Consider the following 21,698-nt stretch of genomic DNA (forward strand, 5'->3'; position numbering starts at 1 on the left):
CAAATATAAATAACCTTCATGCTGACCCATAGATTCAGATCTGATTCCCATTTCACAAATGGGAATATGAACAAGGTATACAGTTAGGTCGTATAAAAGTGACATTAAACTCATATTGGCAGAATGCCATTGTGGCGTGACTTCTGCAATAATGAATGGCTGAAAGTAGGCAAGATAATGTAAGACTCGAATGGGGTTGCATTCTGAAAGGAAGGCAGCCAGAGGTCCTGAGAATTAAATGGAGGAGCTGCAGTAAAAATATGGCTCTATTACACCAAGCATTTTCCTCTTTTCCTTTCCATTGCCTGTCTGAGATGATTTGGCAGAGTTTAAAAATAAATGAAGTGTATTCATTTTTCCTTCAGAGTTTTGCTTTGAAGGCATTTGGTAAGGGGACACAATGAAATATGAACACAGGCAGGATGGAGGATCAAGACATCAAAATGTAAGCATTATATCCAACATATATATCCTTATGTGGGGAGGTATGCTTGCTTCCAATTAAGGTCACATCATACAGGCAGATGTGATGCTTCCAAGCAGTGTTAATGATCTGCTAGGTAATGCAGAGGAAATGATGTGTTTGGAATGGTTATTTTTCCCATTTGTACCTTTCCACTGTCTTCTTTATGGACTGCAACATGTAATGATTGGGATTAGGTTTTTTATGGAAACTTGATTTCAATTTTCAGTACTGACTAGAGACAGGATTCTTTTGCAGGCATATCAGTTATGTTGATCATTGCTTTTCACATTTTATTGTAGCTGCCAAATCCTTATTATAAACAGAGTAGAACCCTACATATAAAACCCACAAAAGGGCAACTCTGAGGGAAACCAGGTTGAGCATCTCGGCAATTCCGCTTACTGAGCCATTTTCTCCAGTGCCTCCCTCTCTTCTCCCATAGCCGAGTCCAAAAACAATCTTCTAGGAGAAAGAACAAGGTTTCTTCTGTATAACCTAGGGGAAAAGTGTCTTTAATTATTCATTCATTCTCTGCTGGAACAAATGTTTATTCGGTGCCTATGATAAGCCAGGCCCTCCCTCTTCTAGACACTGGGCTGCAGTAGTGAGGAGGAAAGACAAGGGGACTGTCCTCAGGGAGGCAGCAGGGGAGGCAGCCAGGCCACCCCAGCCATGATGCCATGAATACATTAAGAATGGGGAGAAATGGATCTTAGGGAGGGAACTCACGGGGAAAGGATGGTTGGGTAAGGCCTGTGGAAGAAACTGGGATGCTGAGGAAGAGTGGCCACATCAAGAGCTTGGGAAAAAGTGTTTCAGGCTAGGAAAGCTCCTGGAATCCCAGAGACAGAGGTATTCAAGGAATGGGAAGATGGCCAGAGCCCATCCTGGAAGTGGGATGCTGGGGGTGATAGTGGCCAAGAGGTCAGAGCGAAGCAAGACCAGTTGGAGAACATGTACTAGGCTGTGATGGAAACTCAGTATTTTTCATTTTAAGTTTGCTTTTAACCTTGGTTTGTTTATTATTAAACATCTTATGACTAAGCTGTTTATATTTGTATTCCTTCGACTTCCAAAATGGCTTTGTGGTAACTCATGTATGCATTGTATATGCACAGGTTCATTTGGTTCATAAAAGCTCTAGACCATGTGGAGGAAGAAGGAAGTAGGTTAACTGTAGGGTATTGTAGATAGTGGGATTGAGAATTTAAAAGCCAGAGTAGAAAAAACAAAAAAAGAAAAGAATGGCTTACATAATTCTAATTAGTTAAAAAAGGAAGGCCCTTCATTCTTAAGGAAAGAAACATCTACTACTAAATTCTAAACCTAATGTACAGACCTAAGTTTCCAAATTACGATGGTTCCACTTAAGATTTTCAACTTTATGATGATGTGAGAGCGAAACACATTCAGTGGAAACCATACTTTGGGTATCCATACAACCATTCTGGTTTTTACTTTCTTTTTTTTTTTGAGACGGAGTCTCGCTCTGTCGCCCAGGCTGGAGTGCAGTGGCGCAATCTCGGCTCACTGCAAGCTCCACCTCCCAGGTTCACGCCATTCTCCTGCCTCAGCCTCTCCGAGTAGCTGGGACTACAGGTGCCCGCCACTATGCCCGGCTAATTTTTTGTATTTTTAGTAGTGACGGGGTTTCACCGTGGTCTCGATCTCCTGACCTTGTGATCCGCCCGCCTCGGCCTCCCAAAGTGCTAGGATTACAAGCGTGAGCCACCGCGCCCGGGGCTGGTTTTTACTTTCAGTATAGTATTTAATAAATTACATGAAATATTTAACTCTTTATTGTAAAATATACTTTACGTTAGATGATTTTGCTTACCTGTAGGCTAATGTAGGTGTTCTGAGCATATTTAAGGTAGGCTATGCTAAGCTATGATGTTCAGCATTACGTGAATTTTCAACTTAAAATTTTTTCCACTTATGTTGGGTTTATTGGGACATAATCTCATTATAAGTCAATGAATATTTGTATTGCACTGAGTCGTATACAATAATTCATCAATAATTCTCTTTATGAATATTAAATGCCAAATATACAAAAACTGTTGGCACTCTAGGGAATGCAAGCCTTAATCAGACATAAATTCTGCCTTCCTGGATCTTTCAATTTAATAGGATATATAAAGAACCTACACAAATAACTGTACTACAAGACAGCAGATACAAATATTAGTTTTCATAGGATCTAAAGGTAGGTTATCTAATTGCTTTCTGTCAATTTCAGATATCACATTAAAGCATGACTCTGGGACAGTTCAAGGTGAGGGGAAAGAGTTAAAGTAACCAGTCAGGTTTATAGCTTTTCTGTAATCAAGGACTTAACACACAGTACCCAGGGGCAGGGCAGAAGGGCAGGTTATTTAAGATGTCCTTCAGAGTTGACTGTCCCAGGAGTCTGGGACACAGGTGTTCTGCATAACTAATTAAAGACACATTGGATGTAGACATATAGGTGACAAATCAACACTGTTACGAAATTTCAGTGGTGCTTTTTTCCTATTAAGGCATATGTTTTATATAGAACTAATTCAATCTTACAGGTGAAAATTAGAAAAAGTAGGCGTCCTAAAAGGAAAAATGCCTCTAATCCATCCACCCGAAGAAAAACTGCAAGTATTTTGGTATTTATCTCTTAGACATTTTTCTGTGTTTGTGTGAGGGGAGTATCACACTATCCCAACTTTTCTGTGGTCCCTTTTCCTCAACTCTGTTCACACCAAGACATGCAGTTCAAAGATGCCTTTATTTATTTATTTATTTGAGATGGAGTCTCGCACTGTCACCAGACTGGAGTGCAGTGGCGCAATCTCGGCTCACTGCAACCTCTTCCTCCCGGGTTCAAGTGATTCTCCTGCCTCAGCCTCCCGAATAGCTAGGAGTACAGGGGCACGCCAGCACACCCAGCTAATTTTTGTATTTTTAGTAGAGACAGGGTTTCACTCTGTTGGCCAGGATGGTCTCGATGACCTCGTGATCTGCCCGCCTCGGCCTCCCAAAGTGCTGGGATTATAGGCGTGAGCCACCGCTCCTCAAAGATGGCTCAAAGATTCCATTATTAATTATTACATGACACTCAAGTGTGTAACTATCAGGATTTATTTAACCAGTCTTCTAGAGTTGACACATAGGTTGTTCTCAATTGTACACTATTAAAAACAATACTGCGTGAACATTCTTTAAAATACATCTTTTCTCACTTTTCCAATTTTCTGTAATACTTTTCTAATAGTGGAGAGAACAGTGATTTGTGATTCTACATCTTACTGAGTCACACACATACCCAAAGCTTTTATTTAAGATCTTTGTTTATTGATGCTAACTGCAGACAATGCTAAGCTTTCCTTTTTGCAGAAGGAAGGAGGACTTCAAAGCACCTAAGGAGCTCATGAATTTTAGATTTTCCTTTGTTGTGCTTTTCTTCCCACCCGCACCCCACCCCGATTAATTCCCTTAGATGCATAACTCAAGCCAGAGCTTGGAAGGCGCTTTCGGCTCCTTCTGTGTACTCAACACCTACCACATCCAATTAGTCACCAAACTCTACAATCTTCCGCCTAAAAAATGCCCTCTCATGCTTACCTTCTTCCCACATCATTCATCTTTCCCCGATATTTTTCTGTAGTGACCTAGGGTCACTACAGGAACTTCTTCAGTGCTCTCCGCTTCTTGGGTTTGGCCCCCACGCTAATCCATCTTCCATACTTCATTTTCATGTCAATCTCATGATGCACTCCCCTGCCTCAAAGTTTTTAATGGCTCCAAATTGTTTTCTAGATACACTTCAAACTCCTCAGCTGGACATACCAGGCTTCATTTCTGCATCAAGTCACCGAGGCTGAGGCCTGAGAATCGATATTCTTTAAACTTCCCCTGTGATTTCAGTTCAAGCAGCTTGGCTCTTCAGGGGCCCCCAAAATGGGCACTGTGGAAATACTGGTCTGCTTGGAACCGACACTAGGTCACGAGGCCAGTTAGAGCTGGAAACTTCCCTACGCTACAGCCAAAAATTTTCTAGTACAGTGTGGTTATTTTAGGAATAATTTAAAAAGCATTTCACCAAAGAGCAGCATTTTTGCAAGTATAGATTAAAAGATCATTTCCATTTAGGAAGCCTAGTTTAATAAAGTCACACTATTTTGGGGGTATGAAGGCTTTTCTTGCTGGGTCAAGATTTTTTGCTTCTCTGCTAATGCAAAGCAGGTAGTTGAAATTGAAGATTTGCTCTGGGATAATACTGTTTACATGCCTGGCCACATTAAAGGTCAGGGTAGAAAGTACTGTTCTGTGGGACAGAGGGGCAAGAGGGTATTTTGTTTCAATCTTATTAGAGCACTATGTTAAACTATTTTTTTCAAGTAGAATGTTTAAATTTTAGGTTCTTTATGGAAAAAAATGCTTAAAAGCTATTTAATGATTTGTGTTTCTTATAGGCAAGGTATTCATAAATATTAAACTATTAAGAAAAAGAAAAAGATTTTTGAGCAGTTATATGTTTCCATTGAATTAATGGTGAAGTTTTCAGAAAAAGCACTTTTGCGACACTGAAAAGGATATTGCAATAATAGCATTTTATTTTCTATTTTATCTTTCACTCGTCTTAAAGTAGTTTGATGGATTAAAAGTCTGTAATTTTCATACCATGTAATGTGAGCTCCTAGTATGGCTACTAATATTGTTAATATCACTTCTGAAAAATGAGAGATTAGCTTTTAAAACAGCTTTGGTTGCTTTTCTTTCTCTTTTTTCTTCTAGTATGTAATTTCCACAAAGACTATCTCTGTCTCATTCATACTGTGTCCCCGTGTGTGGGTGATGGCAGGCCCAGGGTAAATATCTTCTGTGCTAATGCCTGCATGATGAAGAATGGAATTTTGTGTAACAGGCCTCTCTGAGAAGGTATATGGGAAGGAGAAATTTGATCCTTGACCTAGAGGAAGCTTATAATAGTGGAAAATACTTTTTCCTAGCCTGTCTGAGTTTTCAAAGTATTGTGCTATTGACATGGCATCAATGACTGGAGGAACTCCAGGGTGCTTGGTCTTGCGCCAGTTTAGATAAAACTACACAGACACACGTGGGGTGGTTTTAAGGAGCCGAGAGTTTGTTATGCAAGAAAGAAGGAAGAAGAAAATAGCTCCCCCGTACAGAGACAGAGGGAAGGGGGATTTGAACAAAGAGAAACCCCATGTGCGGCGGAAAAGTGGTTGCTTATGTTGGGATGCTAGAGGAGGCAGTGTCTTGTTTGCATAGGGCCCAGTGGATTGGTTTGGTTTGACCAGGTGTGTCATTTACGTAACACTGATCTTCATCGAAGTCTTATCTAATTCAAGGGATCTCCAAGCTGCCTTTTTACAGTACTATTTTCAGTTTGTTGAATGGTTATTTCTTAAATATAAGATGTAAGTAGTAACAATATAGATAGATGGGTGGATAATGTTGACCGGTCATAGCAGTGTCATAAAAAAAAATAAAGAAGGTTTAAGGGGTGAGTGAGTTGGGGGGATAGGGGGGCTGCTTCTTCAGTCATGCTGGCTGAAGGTCGTTTCTCCAAGGAGGTAACCCTTGAGCTGTGAAGAGAGAGCTACAGAACTACAGCTGGGGGAAGACCATTTCAGAAACAGAGAACAGGCTTTAAAGGGCTTGAGGTGGACAGCAAGCTTGGTGTGTTTATTTAAAAAGCAAGGCAAAAAATAAAATAAAATAAAATTTTAAGAAGCCAGTCAGTCATTGTACCTGGAGGACAGTGAACAAGGAGAGACCTGAGTGGACTCAGAGAGCTAGTGTTAGAGCAAAGGGAATTTCCTCTCTGCCCTCTGAAGTTTCCATAATTGAGTCTGCTGACACCAACTGACAGTAGACCAATTAACTGGCGAAAAGGCAAATAAAGTTATTACCTGGGTTATTACCTGTGTGGTGGCACACAGTACTCACAGGAAAGTGAGTACCCAATAACTCAATGAGATTTAGAAATGCATATACCCTTCTTCGTTTGAAAGAGGGAACTGGGGGCTATAGGCACATTTAGAGGAAAAGGAAATGGTTTTTAGGGGAGATGAATGGACAGGAGGAAGACTGAGACAAAGTTCCTGTAGGCCAGGTGTGAATGTCAACTCTGGTCTTTCCTGGGAGTTAATCCTCCTTGTTTGATGAGATTATATGCTTTGGGAGGCCAAGGTGGACAGATCATTTGAGGTCAGGAGTTCAAGACCAGCCTGGCCAAAATGGTGAAACCCTACCTCTACTAAAAATACAAAAATTAGGCAGGCGTGGTCACAGATGCCTGTAATCCCAGCTACTGGGGAGGCTGAGGCAGAAGAATCACTTGAACCTGGGAGGCAGAGGTTGCAGTGAGCCGAGATCACGCCACTACACTCCAGCCTGGGTGACAGAGTGAGTGAGACTCCGTCTCAAAAAATAAAAAATTAGAGAAATTTTTTTAAAAGAGATTATAGAGAGGGAGCTCAAGACAATTGCATTGCTTCTAGAGGAAATTCCCTCAGTCAGACAAGGGAACTTCAAAGCCCCTCCCTTCACTTAGGAAGAGGCAGAGGGGTGAGAAATGGAGACAGGAGAGGGCCAAAGAGACCTGGTTTCTGAGGCTGCTTCTTTAGTTCAAAGTATGCAGATGTCAAAGAGCCATACTTTGGGGTATTATTTTATGAGCCTCAACATTAGCCAGGGGCCAGATTTTTCAGGGACTCGAAAGCCATGGTCAGGACTTTGGCTTTTATTTTGAGTGAGGCAGGGAACCACTGGAGAGTTTTGAGCACCGGAGTGACATGATCTGCCAGATTTTAAAAGACCACTGAGACTTCAGGGGGATGAGGGGACATGAGGCAGATGAGGAGGCCCCTGCTGCAGATCAGGCAAGGGCAGATGTGGCATAGACTAAGGTGGAGGGGTTGGAGATGACAAGGTGTGGGCATGCTCTGAATTTATTTGAAAGGTAGAGCTGACAGGATGCACTAACTGGATATGACAGGTGGGCAGTGTGGTGGGAGAGACTGGATGAAGTCAAGTATGACTTTAGGTTTTGATGGCACCACGAATAGAGATGGGGAGCATAGATTCAGGCAAGCAAGTGGAAGAAAGAGTTGAGCTTGGACCTGTTGGCTGTGAGATGCCTGGATAGACACCCAAGTGCAGATATAGAGAAAGCAGTGGAATAGATGCATCTGAGTTCAAGGCAGAGGTTGGGACTAGAGATATAATTTGTAGTTGTTCACACATAGTTGATACTAGATCAGATCACCTAGGGAGTGAGTGAAGACAGGGAAGGGGTCCAAGGGCCAAACTCAAGGCATTCCAATCGAGTCAAGAAGATGAAAAAAACCTAGCAAGGGAGACCGAGGAGGTGATGCTAGGAGGCAAGAAGCATGCAAACAGCAACAAGTGTAGTGTTTTATAGTGCCAAGAGAAGAAAGGCTCTTTAGGAAGAGGCCATTGTCAGCTGTTTCAAACTCTATTGTAAAATGAAGATGGCAAGTGATCAGATCTGACCTCATGGAGGTCACTGGTGCCCCCAGTGAGAGCAGATTCAGCTCTGATTCACTGCCTGATTACAGAAGTTCTCTTATGATTGCGTTTAGTTTCTTAGTGAAATGAGGATCTAAGTTATCTGATGAAAAATGAGGAGAGAGGGAAGGACTCTGGAGGTTTGTGAATAGAGAAGAAGCTGTACATAGTTGTCTGAAGAGTGAATCAGCTAGAAAAATACAGTCAGATTTCAAACAGAACTAAGAACTCTCTTGTTAGTTAAGGTCATAAATTTAAAATGAGACCAGACAGCACCATTGTATGCTTTTCTCCAGCCTGTTCAGCTGTTCAGGTGGGTGGAGGAGGCAAAGAATAGGATTTAAGCAAAGTTGGTTTTGCTAAGCAAGTATGATAGAGAGAAGAGGTACTGGGGATGTATTCATGAATACAAAAGGAGAGATTCTAATTATAATGGTATAGAAGTTAGGTAATGAGGAAAGTGAAGCCATGAATGGGGTGATGGACAAGGAAAAGGTGGCAATGTTAAAAGTCACAGTAGGATCAGAGAACTTCTGGAATGTGTTGCAGGTTGCAACTGATTGGAGCCAGCATTGTGGGTGGTAAAATAATTTACAAAGACAGTAGTGAGTTAAAGAAAGCAATGGGCAGCACAGCAGAGAAGGAGCTGTCTGCAAAGAGACAGGATCTGGAGGGAAGTTTTATAGGGTGGTGCCGGAGGGGCTACCTACAGATAAGCTTGTGCTGCTTGGGCTACATGCAAAGCGAGGTATTTGGGAACAGGATGTTGTGTCAGCAGGTTGTTTGTGGTTAGCCTTCTCTCAGAACAATTGTTCTCCCCACACTTGGGGCATCTTCCTTGTTGTTTACTTATCAGGACTCCACAGAATGGGCATACTAGAGAGAGTGAATTGGAAAGACACGAGATGGTGCTTGTAAACTTACAACTTCAGCAATGGTTCTGTATTGTCAATGACAAAGCTTAGGCTACAGTCACAGCAAAAGCTGCTTTAGGAGATTATAAAGGACAAGATCTTTGGGTTGAGGAGGGTTGTGTAACTGAGGAGCTAGATATTGGGTAGATCATCTGTGAGGATATTGAAGTTACTAAGAATGATGATAAAGAGAAGGAAGGGTAAAAAAATCGTCAATGAATTGTGGCATGGCCAGGTGGAGAGTAAGTATCATAAAGAGGGATAGTGGGTAGTATAATGTCAGGCACTTCAGAGGAACTGGGCAGGGGGTTAGGGAGTAAAGGGTGGTGGTCTGGAAGCAGAAAGGAGGAGCAAAAGGCACACCTATCTGGCCTTCAAGACCAGCAATACCAAGGGTGTGGGACAAAAAACTTAGGAGGCTGCAAGAGAATAGCAGTTGAATGGAGAGTCAGCTAGGTTTCTATCAGGGCAAGAAAGAGAAGCAAATGCCTGAAAAAGATACATGAGAATTTACTGATGACAGACCCTGAGGTCCACAAGGCACCTTTTAAAGGTTTGGGGATAGTAGAGAGGAGGGCAGATAGGAGCTTAAATTAGGGAGTAAGCAGAGCCTTTGACACAGTGGATCTGTGAAAGCCTGGGTGTTATGGGATAAGCTGGATGGAGTCTTGGGCTCCTGCTCCTGACTGAGGTGTGCAGGAATAAGAGGTGTGACAGGGCTGCTTCCAGACAGGAGAATGGGATACTCGGCACTAAATGTAGCTACTTGTAGGACTGGTATTTATGGTGGTTCTCATGATAAGCTGGGCAAGATTGGAGAAGGGAGAGTGAAAATTGCACCAGATGCTCAGGGCACCGTGAGGACTTTGTGGATAGATCATCTGTGAGGATATTGAAGTTACTAAGAATGATGATAAAGAGAAGGAGGAGTAAGAAAATTCTCGGTGAATTGTGGCGAGTCAGTACCATAAAGAGGGATAGTGGGTAGTATAATGTCAGGCACCTCAAAGGAACTGGGCAGGGGGTTAGGGAATAAAAAGGATGGTGGTCTGGAAGCAGAAAGGAGGAGCAGTGGTCCAGTAGGGGCTGCAGAGCTGCAAGGGCTTTGCCTCAATCCTGTCAAAGGCAACCTCGAGGTTTCCATGAGCCATACTCCTTCATTTGTTCATTACTTTCTAGATTAGGAAATCACCACTCAGCGACTGGGGTCTTTGCCTGAATGTATTTCAGAATTACTAAGTTGGTTGAATGCTTCCACAAATACTGTTTTCATGGAGAGCACTTCATATTTACATTGGAAAAGAGCTGGTGCCATCCTTTCCACAGAAACAAGGCTGACAGCCCTTAAATAGCTTTGGCTATCTCTTGGGGAGATCACAGTTTGTGGGAAATCAACAACATTACCATGGAACATAACTTGGAAATGATATTTTTCTTTGCTCGCCACTGAGCATTTTGGACTTGGGAAACAGGCTACCAGAAGAGTAGTTATTGGGAAAGGGCAATCGACACACGCTTTCCTTGGCTCATGATTTCTTGCCGTTTTTTCCGGCGTTGTAATCAAACCTATAGGCTACTGATTATTTACTCATTAAGTTCCACTTTCTCACTCTTCCCATTTCAAAGTAGTCATTTAAAAAATTGCCTGATTGATGATTTTTATATAGGAACAACATATTTTTGATGAAAGTCTTTTTCACAACTGCTAAAAAGCTTTGTCACTATAAGCTGTCACAAGATGGCATCCTTGGTAGTCTTAAAGTCTAATTAGTTTTCTTGTATGCCTGGGTGCATTTTTGAGCTATAAAATAAAACTTGTTGAATAAAGTGACCTTTTTTTTATATGCAGTCTAGCCTATTTCGGAATTGTCCTTTACAAACATGTAACATGATGATTGATCAGATGGCATTTGGGTCTGAAATTACTTCTTGGATGTAGAAGAGAACAAGGCCTTGTTTTGAATGTTTCTGACTTAATTATTTTATTTCAAAAAAGAAAAGAAGGCAAATGCAGAATTTGAAGGGAATTATAGATTCTGCCCTGACCAAGAGAAGGATAAGAAAATCATCAATGGATTGTGGCATAACCAAAAGGAGAATAAATAACATAAGGAAGGCTGTAGTCCCATGGCAGGCACCTCAAAGGAACTGGGCAGGAGGTTAGCAAGTGGAAAGGATAGTGGTCTGGAAGCAGAAAGCAGAAGCAAGAAGTACACCTATTCAGCCCCCAAGAAGTATGTGTAGCCTTCAGGACACCCTAGACAAGAAAAGGCTTTCAGAAAGGGAACAGGTATTGAGATAAATAAATTTGAGATGGACACCTACTTTGTATCACGACACTGTGCTAAGAGATAGAGATCTAAACATGAAAAAGGGATCTTCTAAAACATCAAGTGGTCTAGCAGAGGAGAGAGACATGGAATCCAGTAGCCTTGTTGAGTTAGAATTATACTGAAATAGAGTGAGAACAGTTTATCCTCTTGGGTGAGTAGGGAGCTGGGATCCTACAAAGAACAAGAATGGAGATATCTGAACTGGACTTTGAAAGATATCAAGAATTTACCACCCATTTTGGATAGGAATGGGCTAGAGGGTGTCAGGGAAGGAATTTAAAGATGAGGCAACAGCCTGAGTAAAGGATTAAGGGCACGAATAGGGTAGACTTTGGGACCCTGGGGAAGTAGCAAGGGACAGCAAGAAGTGATTTGGATCCTTACATATGGAAAAGACTCTGTGAGTTTCCTGGCACCCTACCTTTGACAGATTTAGGATGAATAAAACGATGTATATATGTTTCCAAGATGTTAAAGAGAACACTCATATTTATTTGAGACCTACATACTCCAAGATATTCAGAAATCAGATTATTGTACTGAAATAATGCGGAATTGGACCATTTTTCTATGACAAATCTAAATAATTTATCTAGTAGGTGTTTTCATAAAGGAAGGTTTTACACCTGTTCAGTGTGTGGTTTTTCCAAGTACCTTTACTTCGGAATTTGTGCTTGAAAATATATTCTGTATCTTTTGGCAAATGGGAGCCAAGGGGTATAGTGGTGAGTTTGAAGGGAGATGAGATAGGGTAGAAAAACAAACAGCTGTAGAGAAAATGTAGTGTAGAAGAAGATAGTATAGGAAAAGAAGATTTGAGCTGAAGGAGGGTTTATTTCCTAGTGTGACCAGTTAGGAGCTATTCGAACTTAGACTAAAGTCCCTTGACCTCCTGGAGTCTCATGCCTTCCGCCATGTAGAGGGAGGTGATGAACTATTCTGGGGCTCATAAGATACTACATGTGAGGCAATGGGAGAGCCCCTTTGTGTGCCATAAAACGCTGTAGAAATGAGAGCTGGTAGTCCTCCTGATCTCTTGGTGTACTTTGAGAATTTAGCTTTGTTACAACTTCAGGGTCACGAGTTGTGGGATGAATGGTTCACTGAATGCTTCTCAAGCTTTTGGGATGCAGAAACATGTCTCACCTGGTATGCTTGTAAAAACATCAAATACTGGGAACCATCTCCAGAACTCCTAATTTAATGGGATTAGGACAGGGTTTAAGAATCTGCATTTTGAGCAGACATCTCATGAGTTGCGAAGACGGTGGATTGAGGAGACCATTTTCTTGTAGAAACTGTCCTAAAAGATCTTAAAAGTTATGTGCATCCAGGAAAATCAGGCCAGAAGTTGCCCAGCCTATTAATAAAACCTTGGACTCACCTTCTGAGAGAAAATGCAGGCACCCCTTGCTAGGCTTCTGAAGGTCCTCTTTGACAGGCACTCCAGCCGAGATTGGCCTTGTTCTCCTGCACCAAATAAAGGAGTTGCTAGCATTTTTGAACTCCTGTGGCGTGCTTGGGCGGGAGGATCCAAGAACAGATTACCCTGCTTGCTGCTAGCAGAAACCCAACCCCACTGTACTCTCCTATCACATTGACCGTTCATTTGTCAGCAGTGCCCCTGGGTGGGAATCAGGCTAACAGCCTTCCAAAACCTCCCCTCCTGTCCCTGCTTCCCCGACACCCCTGCCTCAAGGGACATCTGTGATGCACTGGAAGGTGACCCAAACATTTGGCCAGAACCCTAATTCTGATACTTCTGGTTCTGTGACCCCCATTAATTCACTTACTTTCCAAGCCTCCAGTTCCTCACCTGTGAATGAGGAAGGTACACCTGGGTTGCAGCATTGCTGTGAAGATGAAGCGAGTGTTTGAGGCTCTGTGAGATCCTGCTGTGTGGGGTCTGCTGTCCAGATCATGAAGAACTCTTGCCCCTCAGGAACTTGTATGTAGATGCTCTTCTGAGCAACAGCAGTGCATTTGGAAATCCTGCCTAGGAATCAGAGCAAGGGTCCAAGTTGTAGGCATGGAGTTGAAAGTAAAAAACACCTTTTTAATTTTTACTAAAAGATAATTAGCTTCTAAATAAAGATAGTAATTTTGTATTGAAACATTTAATTCCTCTTCTTCCAAAGTTCCTACTGAAATGACTAATACACACGCACATACGCGCACACACACACACACACACACACACACACACACACAACATACCTATATACTGTACCAGAGCTGGAGCAGGGAAGAGTGAAATCTACTCATTCATTCAGCAACATGCAAAACACACACACCTTTAAGTTGCCAGATACTCAGTAGCTTCATTTTATATGGCTAAGATTGTTACCTGTTCAACAGTAGGGGAACAGTTAAATAAATAAAAAACCATGTTGTCCTTAAAGATGATGGTGTATAAGCATCATTATTTACATATAAAAAGTATTGTTACATTAAAAAGATTAAAAAACAATATATACAATATTATACTACAACCATGCTTAGAAAAACTTTTAAAAATATATGCACCAAAATTTTTGACATTTTCTGGGGCTTTTAGACTTCAGCTGCAGACCTAAAAATATTTGCATAGCTAATTAGGGGCTCTTGTGTGATGTCCATCTTTATGTCAAGAGAGTAGTACCTTCAAGAGTAGTATGTCGAGAGGCACAGTGGCTCACACCTGTAATCCCAGCACTTTGGGAGGCTGAGGTTGGTGGATCACGAGGTCAGGAGATCGAGGTCATCCTGGCTAACATGGTGAAACCCCGTCTCTACTAAAAATACAAAAAAATTAGCCAGGCGTGGTGGCGGGCGCCTGTAGTCCCAGCTACTCAGGAGGCTGAGGCAGGAGAATGGCGTGAAACTGGGAGCTTGCCATGAGCTGAGATTGTGCCACTGCACTTTAGCCTGGGTGACAGAGTGAGACTCCATCTCAAAAAAGAAAAAAAAAAAAGAGAGAGTAGTGCCTTCCATTATTTGGCACACTGACCTCATTATATTAAAATGTCTTGAGAGTCTTTCACTCTCCAGTGGGTCACCTAAGAAATGCTTTGGGAATAACAAAGAGGTCTGTCTCCTCCAGGAGATGATACTGCTCTCTTCCTCCTCTGCTCTCTGCATATTTTTTTTCCTTCCCAGCTATTCACACACTAGTAGAATTTCTCTTATGTAAGTGGACCTCTCTTGAGACTCTCTGTGATGGAAAAGAATGTATTCAGTTTTTTTCCCCTTTTTTGAAAAAGCATCATTACAATTCCCGCTTCCCATCCATTCATTTTCATAACCAAGTCTAGAGTGATTTCTTTTTTCTTTGAACTTTACTTGAATGTATCCTGTCCCTTTCATAAGAGCCACTTTTACCTGGGAGCCTCTGAAGGTTAGAGTGATGATATGGAGGTGCTGCCTTATTAATAAAACGTTTGCTCTGTGCTGGGCATTAATCACTTAAACCTGCACAGCTGGATAAGATTCATTAGTGTCTTCTTTCACGGTGCTCATCTCCTCGCCCCGCTTGCTCTTGGAGGCATTCATTAAAATGCCACCAGTGCTTCCAAAACCAGCTCCATCTCTCTCCTACCTCCCATGGCCACGTGCTGTGTTTGGCCCCTGGGTACAGAGAAAGATCACTAAGAGGTTACCAAACAGAACATTAAATTAAAGGGCCTCTGATGGCTTCTTTGACTGATTCCTTTCAAATCTGCCTGGATCCTCTGGAAGCTTCTTCTCAGGATGCATGTTCCACACTGAGCCCAGTGGCTGCCCTCAGGAGTGGATGCAGGCCTCAGAGATGCTGAGCACCTCTCTGGCATGGGTTTGCGTGGGATGCACCTGTTCATCAGTCATACCCCCTCTGTCTGGGGACATCTTGCTGGTGCCCAGACCATCCTCCCTGCTTTCTGCTTCCTGCTTCCTCGCCAGATCCTTCTCTAATCCACTTCCTGACTTCCACATAGAGGTCTTTGACTTCAGAGACCTTTGGCCTTTAAACCCGCCTTCATTTAATCATTCTTCAGTAAACATCTATTGAGTGCCTACTGTATGCCAGGCTCTGCAGCAGTCACTGGGGACATAATTCTGTGCCAGAGAAACATGGTTCTGACCTCATGGAAGTTTCTAGCAGAGAAGACATGTAAAAGCAAAACAGAAGAGTAAACAAAGCAATGTGGTCTCAAGTGTAAGAAGTGCTGTGAAGTCAACAAAAAGACAGAATCTACTAGGAGTGGGCACCCTATTTTCAATGGCATGGCCAGATAAGACTGTGGTCCTTGGACCAACACCAACAGCATTGCCTGAGAACCTGCTAGGAATGCAGATTCTCAGACCCTATCCCAGACCCACTTCGGTCTGATTCATCAGAGACTCCCCCAGCAGTCTGTTTAATGAGCCCTCCAAGTGGTTCCAGTGGCCACCCTAGATTGAGAACCACTGATTTAGGCTGTGCCTACGTGATGGGAAGGAGGTAGGTATGTGAAGTGTGGAGGAAAGCACCTTCCAGGCTGAGAGTCCAGATGAGCAAAGACAGGAGAGAGCTTGGCTTTTTTGAGGAACTGAAACCAAGACCATTTTGGCCGGAGCCAAGTGTTGGTGATGTGGGCAGGGATTAAATCAGATAGGCTCTTGCAGACCAAAGTGAAGGGATAGGATTTTAACCTAGTTAAGAAGCCCTTGAAGCATCTTAAGCAATGCCTTGCACTGATCTTGACTCCCTTTTAAGATTATCTCTATTGCTGAGTCCAGAATAGATTGGAGTGGCTTAAGAATGGAAGTGGGAGACCAGGAAGGAGGCTGATACACAGGTCCAAGCAGTAGATGGAGGTGGCCTGGACCAAGGTAGCAACAGTAGGAATAAGGTAAGAAGGTACTTGTGAGATATGTTTTAGAAATAAGCTCAAAAAGACTTGTGGACTGATTAGGTGTGGGCAGGGGTAGTGGTGGAGAGGGGGAATCATGATTGACTTCCTGGTGTCTCGCTTCAGTAACTGGGTAGATGGATGGGTCATTTACTGCTCCAGAGAGGCAAGAAGCAGACACGCCCTCTCAGCCCTACTCTCAGACACTCCGTAACATGCTGGGTCTGAAATCCCACTGTAAACAGCTTCATGGAGTCTATCCTCAGCTTGTCTTCATGGGCCAGTCCTCAGTTCAGCCCAGACCCCTGAACCCTCATGGAGATGAAGGAGCCATTGCTTTGATCTCCATAAGAGCTCTGTCCCTCTAGCGCAATGTCTTGTGTGCAGTGAACGTTTGAGAAATACCTAAATGACTCGGTCTGCCAGAAGAGCAGTATTCCTATCAGAAAAATATTGAGTCAGTCCCCAGCCTTGATTAAAGATGTATAATTGTTACCTTCACCTTAGGAAGGAGAAAAGAGATAAATTGCCTGGCGCCATGAAACACAGACAGCCCAAGGGGTTGAACCAAAGTCAGAAGCAGAAGATAGGAATGGCCAGGGGCCCAGGAGAAAATAGGAGAAACCTGTGGCTTGGTGGTGAGTGACCCTTTGCCCAGTCACCCACTGTGAAGAGTGAACTGCAGGAGGAAATAGGAAGGAAAACAGCTCTTTTAACTCTGCTCATCTCCTGCAGAGAAGGTGGGCTGGTTACATAAAAAGCTATTGTGGGCTGCTCAGTTCCTGAGTCTTGCTCACGGGGCTGAAGGAAACATCACCTCTGTCTCTCACAGATGTTAATAATGAGCATGCCAGTCAATCCAGCCAGTCAGGAGTCGCTCATCTCCAGCTGTCCCTGGCACCTTGTTGATGGTGGGTCTTGCATAGTACATTGTTTCTTGTTTTCTGTGTCTGTTTAGGATATACAGGGAGCTGTATCTTCTAGATTTAAATGATGAAAAAAAGTGGTGAGTGAGATGGGGAGAATGGAAATGAGATGTATAGGAGCATGGGGCAAACATAGCACGAGGGAACTCCAACCAAAAGAGCCATAACCTAAATCTGAGAAGCTAATTTTGCAGAACCAGCTTAGCCATGGGACTTTGGGGATTTGCTTTGGAAAGATGTTTGCATTGTCTATGTGACTGGCATGAGGCCACACAGTAGTCCTCAAACGGGAGGAGGGATTTGGCAATGTCTGGAGATAGTTTTATTTGTCACATCTGGGTGGGGTGGTGGAGGAGGGCACTGATATCTAGTGAGTAGAGGCCAGAGATATGCTGCTAAACATTCTACAGTGAACAGGAAGGATTTGCCATGGGGATGAGGGGATTTGGCAATGTCTGGAGATAGTTTTGTCACATCTGGGTTAGGGGTGGGGGGCCACTGACACCTAGTGAATAGAGGCCAGAGATGCTGCTAAACATTCTATAATGCACAGGACAGGCTCCCACAACATAGAATTATCTGGCCCAAATGTCAGTAGTGCCAAGGTTGAAGAACCCTGGCCTAGACCGAGTGAAGAGGACAGAGCAAGAGAACCTGGTCTGATGTCTGCCACCGAGAGAGGGTGTGGCCATGCACATTGAGAAGGGGGCTCTTCAGCTGGTCTGTCATCAGAGGAACCAGATGAGAAAATTCCGTGAAGTCGCACCTGTCTTTTCAGCTCTTGTGTGAGTCTCCCTGAAAATCAGCAGATATTTATATCCTCCATTTGTGACCAACGCACAAGGCAAGGGAATGTGGGGGAAGCACAGTGGAATAAGAAGTGGTGCCATTTCCAGTTCAGTGATAGGGTCTCCCATCACGCAAGGCAGATTGAAGTAAGTACCTCTACCATAGGGTAAAAAAGTGTTATGAGATCTTTGAAGAGTGAGTGAGCAGGCCAGGCATGGTGGCTCACGCTTGTAATGCCAGCAGTTTGGGAGGCCAAGGTGGGTGGATCACCTGAGGTCAGGAGTTCAAGACCAGCCTGATCAACGTGGTGAAACCCCTTCTCTACTAAAAATACAAAAATTAGATGGGCATAGTGGCAGGCGCCTATAATCCCAGCTACTCGGGAAACTGAGGCAGTAGAATCTCTTGAACCTGGGAGACAGGGGTTGCAGTGAGCCAAGATCGTACCATTGCACTCCAGCCTGAGTGACAGAGTGAGACTCCATTTCAAAAACAAACAAACAAGAAGAGTGAGTGAGCAGTACCTTCTATAGGGAGCATATCCTAGAGGCTCTGCCATATGGTGGGAACATGTTCGAAGCCCTTTTGCGTCTTGATATATATAGCATGGTGGTTAAGAGCATGGATTTAGGAACAGTGAGAGCTGGGTATGTGTCCTAGCCCTCAGTTTCCTTCTTCATAGGAAGGAGATAATTGTAGGGTTATAGTGAAGAAAAAAAATGAGATAATCTAAAATGGTTCAAATAGCACCTGGCACACAGTCAAGAGTTCAATAAATGGTAGAGACTGTTGTGGTATGGAGGAAGTTACTGCTCTGTGGAGGGGTAGTAGCCGTGTGATTTTATACAGTTGATTTAATTTTTCTGAACCTCAGTTTCCTAATGTGTAAAAGAGAGATGAAATGATGTGCTCTGTAGAACCTTTGTAAGGATAAAAGAACAACGTATGCCAAGTGCCTGATGCATAGATGACATTCTGACTCAATGTGAAATCTTCTCCTTACTCCAGACTTTGGTTGAAGGAGTCTGGCGTCTTCTGTACATGATGATGTCAACTTGGGTCCCTCACATTGCCTTAGTGTCCTTCACCCAACCCACCAGTGCAGGACACAGTGGCCCTCCCCACCCTGCCCATTGTCTAACCCTCTAAATGATTCTAAGAACCAAGTGTTTGTTCTCTCAAGTACTTATAAACTTCTCTAAGATAAATATTTTATATAAAATGAAGTACCTCTTGATCCTAGTTATGTTTTTCACCACTTATCTATTCAAACTACACTTATTGAGCATCTACTGCATGCTTGGAACCGACATAGGAGTTGGGGATAATAAGTCAAAGAATGCACAATAACTCACTTGACTGTGTCTATGACAGACAAGTGTTTGCCTAGCTTATATCACTTGAACTCGACCTTCATTAATTTTGCCATATTTAAATAATTAAATTTTGCCACCAATTAAATAAACCTGGGCTACATCCTGAAGGAGGACAGAGAGTCAGCTAGGAAAAGAATCTCCAGGGCCTAGGTGATTGTGGGGAGATGATGGGACATTCCAGGCAGAGGGAGTGGCCTCCTGGGTGGAGGCCAGAAGAGAGAAGGATGCTTCTAGGTCACTGGTCAGAGTTTGAGGAGGAAAGGAGCAAGAAATGCAGCAGGTGAGGTGAGCCAGGTCAGCTTAGGAAGCGCCTTGTATAAATTGCTGTGGAGTTCAGACTTTGACCCAAGGTTATTGAAGACCACAGAAATACTTTAGGCTAAGGAAAGACATGATCAGATCTGTGCTTTGGAAAGAAAACTCTTTGGATTGAAAAGATTAGGAGGCCAACGCCTGATCCAAGCAGGAGATAAACACCTAGTCAACGTCGTGGCCCAGATTGGGAATGTGGTCAGTAGATGGTTAAGATGTGGGATCAACAAGTTTGGGTGGTTGATAGGATGTGATGAAGAGTGAGTTGGAGAATGAGAAACTGGGGATGATTTATTGGTGGGTAATAGTACCTGCAATTGAGATAGAGAATGTGAGAATAAGAGCACACCAGGATTAGGGGAGAGATGAGCTCAGTGGATGAACTAGATGTGAAGTGCTTTGGGCACATCCAAATGGAGATACTGTCCTGCTCAAAGCTAGAAAGTGAATTAATACAGAAACAAAATCAAATACCACATGTTCACCCTTATAAGTGAGAGCTAAACGTTGGGTACACAGGGACATAAGAGTGGAAACAGTAGACACTGGGGACTCCCAAAGCAGCGAGGGTGTGGAGCCAGGTTGGAAAAACTACCTATTGGGTACTGTGCTCACCATTTGGGTGACGGGTTCGATAGAAGTCCAAACCTCAGCATTGTGCAGTATATCCATGTGGCAAACCTGCACGTGTACCCCCAGATCTAAAATAATTTTTAAAAAATAAAAAACAAAAAACAATTAAAAAATAAATTAATGCATTGTGATTGTTTTTAAATTTTGCTGAAGAGCCTAGAGAGAAAAGGTGAGTGAGATGGGCTGGAGAAATGGGAGTCACAAGAATTAGATAAAATTGTTAAGTCATTTGAATAGATGATCTCAACGAGGAAGAAGGTGGGAAGTGAGAAGAGAAGAAGGGACCAGGACTGTGCATCTGCATTTAAGGGACAGGCAAGAGAAGATGAACTCCCAAAAGACTGAAGAGGATAATCAGAGAAGTAGAAGAGATGACTATTTTCAGTGAAAAATGGAGGATCTTGATGGTTTTAGAAGAAAGTGGGTTTTTAGGGAGAGCCCCCAACCCCTCATCCTTACCACAGATAACAATAGTCCTTTGGAAGGCACGGAGCAACACAAACACAGAGATGGTTGTGGAAAATGCCATTCTCATTTTAACCAGGGGTGGCTTTGAAGGTTAAATTACAAAGAAGCAGTTGGGAGAATTCCAGTTTTGGGTCTTGACAACTCTTTGTCTTCATAGCATAGCATGAGGGTCCAGTGGCCACTTGGGCAACAGATGCACTTACCCTGTAACCATGAATACCACTCATTGTCTCACTTACTGGGAGGGGACTGTAGTCCTCATAGCTGCCCCCAGTCTCCCTTCCTAGTGATGGAAATTTCCATTATTGACAGGGAAACAGCAGGCTAATGGCACAGATGAAATGTAAATTTTGACAGCCCCGACAGGTAAATATTGGCTTTGCACAAACAAGTTTCTATAAATAACCTGTCTGCTGTAGAAACTCCACAGATGGCAGCAGGGCTGCCCAAGTGTTGATTTTTCCCAGGGTGCTTGGTGCAGAAAAGCACAGCTGTCAGCTTTGCTGTTCCTGTTCCCAGCTCAGGCTACCTCTGCTGTGCCTGCCGACTGTCCACGTCCCATCCTCCTTTGGCAGGGAGAGGCAGGGACAGGTGGAGATCAGTCACTTCAGTAACCTACCTCTGATGCCTTTCATTCCAAGATTCCAAAGGGGTTTCTTAAAAATGTCACTTCCTTGGGTTCTACAGTCCAAAGTGGGAATTTGTCTGATCTGGGGATGTGTTTGCCCCTTTTAATTAAAGTTGGTCCGGTTGAAAACAAAATGGGATGGAGTGAGATACAGTCACTCTAGACTGTGTGCCACATGGCCCTGTTACTAAAAATAGTACCGTCAAGGACTCTGGGCAGCATATCAGGCTATTATGTTAGCAGGCGTGGACTCTGACTTAAGGGGAATGTGAGGGGTATGGAGCCGCAGCGAGTCATCTCACTGGGGAAATTTGCCTGATTTAACCCCATCCAGGGAGCTAAGGGAAACACAGTGAGCTACTATTGGAAAAACAGAGGCATTCTTATTTTTCAGCTATGCAACTAAGAGCCCATAACTCTAATAAAGCTGATTGAGGTAATGACATTCTAAATGATCATTCTAGGGAGGC

At 43.1% G+C, this 21,698-nt stretch overlaps 1 protein-coding gene across 16 annotated transcripts in view; it reads left to right on the forward strand.

The window, feature by feature from the left end:
* The window catches only part of ELMO1 (engulfment and cell motility 1), a 594,311-nt gene that overhangs the window by 479,207 nt on the left and 93,406 nt on the right, over nucleotides 1-21,698 (forward strand). Inside the window, exon 1 of one of the 16 annotated variants that reach the window (XM_055293406.2) lies at nucleotides 15,954-16,096. The exons of the other annotated variants lie outside the window; for them this stretch is intronic. The gene's annotated coding sequence lies outside the window, so the exon portion shown is untranslated. Of the gene's footprint in view, nucleotides 1-15,953; nucleotides 16,097-21,698 lie in introns of those variants that run through there. 16 annotated transcript variants of the gene reach the window in all.

The sequence above is a fragment of the Symphalangus syndactylus genome, chromosome 9, assembly GCF_028878055.3.
Source record: "Symphalangus syndactylus isolate Jambi chromosome 9, NHGRI_mSymSyn1-v2.1_pri, whole genome shotgun sequence".
NCBI classification, from domain to species: domain Eukaryota; kingdom Metazoa; phylum Chordata; class Mammalia; order Primates; family Hylobatidae; genus Symphalangus; species Symphalangus syndactylus.